Here is a 3,802-nt window from a genome sequence, read left to right as displayed (position 1 = left end):
CTTGTAGCACTTAGGGTTCCTTGTGAACACTGAGAGAGTGCCCGTGGAGACTTTGACACCTTGTGAGGTACTGTTGAGCCATTTATCGCTCTTTTGAGTTTTGACGTCAACTTAGAGTTCATGAAACTCAACTTTCCCTATTTTTTTTCTGGATACTCTTTGTACACTAGTCTTGGTTTTTGAATTGCTAGCCTAGAGGTGACATCTAGTGGGGAGATAAAAACTTAGGTCTTGTAGCCTACTCAAGATGTGAAGGCTGAACCACCCCTAGAAATAGACTTATTTCATGGACTCTTGTTCGAGCTTACTGCACATGGGTGGTATGAAACAATAAAAGAAGTGTTATGATTGTCCTAATTGACCATGAAAAGAAAGAAATTGAAAAATGAGCAGAAGAAAGAAAAAGAGAAATAGAAATACCCTACAAGAGGTGAAAGATTAATACCTACTCCACACAACTGCAACAAAAGTCAAGGACAAGATGCATGTTATCCACATATGAAGACTCTTCACCCGCCTAATGCCTCAGATGTATTCACGCCTAGTTTGTGAATAAGTTGATCTAGGGTGGTCTCGGTTGGACATGGCGAGTAGGTGAGAAGATGCTAGGGTGAAGGACCCGACACCTCCTAAATAGGCTTGATCCTTTTCAGACTAGTCCACTCCATACATTTAGCGTTTGTTCCTTGCAGTATGTGGGATGTTTGATCATGACACTCCTCCTCACATACGATGAGTGAACCCATCATTTTTGAGTGTTTTTGAGAGTATACCAGTTAGGCTGAGTCAACGCGACAGTTCTTTAGGTGTCCACGGATATCCTGGGTGTAACGAGTCACACACATTACACGTGCTTTAAGATTTTGCCTATTTATACTTGAATTTATATGGCTACATTAACTCTGAATTGTGCTCGCTGGTTAATTTTACGTGAGTTTACTATTCTTAATGGCTATATAATGATGAGATTTGCATGAATGAGTTACTTCGGAGTTGCGTGAATTGGGTATGAATGAGTTTGTGTGTAATTTGGTGATATTCCTATATGTGAAAGGGTATGGTTGTGTTGCCTGTATATTCATTCATTGAAATTGGTATGACACCACCCTAAATTGCATTCACGTTATTTGCTAGGGACTAGCAAAACCTTAGTTGGGGGGTGTGATTACGCGCTTAAATTGCGTAATTAGGTACTTTAATTCATGCATTGCAAATAATATTTTGTATTTAAATGCCTAATTACTCTCAATATTCTAACATTGTGTTCTATTTATAAAATTTGGATTTTATTGAGTAATGTATGAAATTTTGGTGTTTTTTATTGCAGAGCAACTGTTGGAAGCTAAAAAAAACCGATAGTACTTTGCAATCTGTGCGTAACTCTCTCATCCAACCTTTGATTCAAATGATTCAAGATGTCGTAGAAAGATAAGAAAACAATCTACAATTTTTGTGTTTTGTGTTTTGCAAAATACTGGCAGCATCAAGGCCGAAATCAGACGTGAATTTAGCATACGCTGTTTTATGGATTTTTTCGACAATTCTTCGTAATCTTGGCGTAACTTTCTCATACAAGCTCCGATTGAGATGATTCAAAATTATGGGAAAAGATGAAAAAGAGCTCTACATATTTTATGTTTTAAGCTTTGAGAGTTACTAGCTGTAAGAGGGTCGAAAGTGGGCTTGAAAGAGGAGGGCAGTTCATGTACCTTTGAAAAAAAAAAGAAAATCAAAAAATCAAAAAATGAGATGTGACCCAGCCATGCAGCCGGGTCATCTCATAAGGGCAGTGTGCGCTGGGTACATACAAAGGAAAGACAAAAGAATGGAAAGAAAAAAAGAAAGGAAAGAAAAGCAAAGAAAGAAAGGATAAAAGGAAAGGATGGAAAAGTCAACAAGGGAGGGTTTCCTTGGGAGAGTGCCGTATGCAAGAAGAGAGGGGGAGAGAGCAGCGTGCACTGGGGGGCTAGAGTGAGAGAGGCCGCACCATATAAAAAAAAAAGGATTTTTCTTGGGGGAGCTTTTTTGTGGTTTTCTTTTGGGGGGTGCTGCGAAGATACACACATAGCCAGCAAGGGAGAGTTGGAAGCACGCGAAGATACTATCTTTTCAGAATTGAAAGGCGGCGAACAACGGCGGTGTTCGGGGTGTTCGTGACGCGCGACGGCGGTGCGGCGAGTGTTGATCTTTTTTGTACGCTCCAAATTGAAGAAAATATGGTGAAATCTGTTATGTTGGATTTAATTTTCGGAATGAACTAAATTTTTGAATTCTAGGAAAACGATGTAGCCAGTTTCGAACTATGCTTGCTCTTTGATGCTAATCTGAAATAGTTTTCATTAATGTTTGTTTGAGTTATTCTGTGCCTAATGCTTTTAATTAACTGGCCATTAATTAAATGATTTTAGTCTTGTGATTTGCTACCGAAAGGGGGGATTATAGGATAGATCTTGGATAATTCAGTGTAGGTAAATATAGAGATCGAAAGACTTATATGAACCGACGAAGCATTAAAAATCGAGGGTCTTACTGCATTCTTGCGTTATTAATTTGCATACTCTTATGTTAAATAATAAACAAGAATAGGTTCCGATTGACTATCGAAAGAGGCTTTTGGAAAAATTGGCGATTTGCTAACAAACAAAGAAAACGAAGTTAAATTAGCTAAATGAGTAAAGCATAGTGAGGAACTAGGTGAAATCGGTTTCCTAGAAGTTTTCACCATCATCAATTTGACACGCGGTATCCAGTTTTAAATTCTCCTGAATAGTTTATTTAAAGTAGCTTTGTTTAAATTTCGTAGTCTAAAATTATTAATTTTTCTAAATAAAATCAAGGTTAGTAAAATTTCGGTACTTGGTAAAATTAAGACATCAATCTCTGAGGACGATACTCTACACATCATTATGTTATAAAATTACGATACTGTGCACTTGCAGTTTGCACCGGTCATACACCTTCTCAAAATCCAACCCAAAAATTAAGTGCTAAATCTTCCTCCTCCTAACATACTCTAATACTTCATCATCCACAAGGACAACATTTGAGATATAATCTCCCCTCACAAAAGCTGCATGGGAACTAGAAATAGTACTCCCTGTCACTTCCTCAGACCTGTCTACCAAAACCTTACCAACGATCTTATAACACTCATAATTAAACTGAGAGTGGCTTCTCTTCAGTGCTTAAGTGATGAAAGTCAAATTCATATTTTTGGGAATGAAGCCATTAGCATGAAAAACATGAAAAACCTTCATCAACATTAAATCCACCATAATCACATCCCAGATTTTGAAAAAAAGGCTAAATTAAATCCATTTGGCCTAAGAGCTTTCTCCCCATGCATACTAAACACTATTAAAACTCCTCCTCAAAAAGCCTCTCTAGTGCAAGCATATATATCACCAGAAATCAGACACAAATCGGAACCCTCAATTGTAGGCCAACAATTATTATGATCCTTGTGAAGATTCCTAGAGTGAGAGAGAAAAAAAAAATAAAAAAAAAACTAAACAAGTAATCTCCTCAACGTCAGCTGGATCCCTAATGACACTTTTCCCCTTAAATACCAATTCTTTGATCACATTCTTCCTACATTTTCCATTAGCTATCATATGGAAAAAAAATCCAGAATCACAATCCACCTCTTTGTTAAACCTAACCTTTTGTCCCTGGCACATCTCCACCTTGAACAACAGTGTCTTGAAGCCATTCCCAAGACTTAAATACAATAAATACTAGAAATGAAGGAAGTTAAAGTAAGTAGACATGCAAGAATTTATGAAAATTGGAAAGATGAGGA

The sequence above is a fragment of the Malania oleifera genome, unplaced genomic scaffold (assembly GCF_029873635.1).
Source record: "Malania oleifera isolate guangnan ecotype guangnan unplaced genomic scaffold, ASM2987363v1 ctg843, whole genome shotgun sequence".
Lineage (NCBI taxonomy): Eukaryota > Viridiplantae > Streptophyta > Magnoliopsida > Santalales > Ximeniaceae > Malania > Malania oleifera.
The sequence above is the reverse complement of the archived record's forward strand: the minus strand, read 5'-3'. Positions refer to the sequence as shown.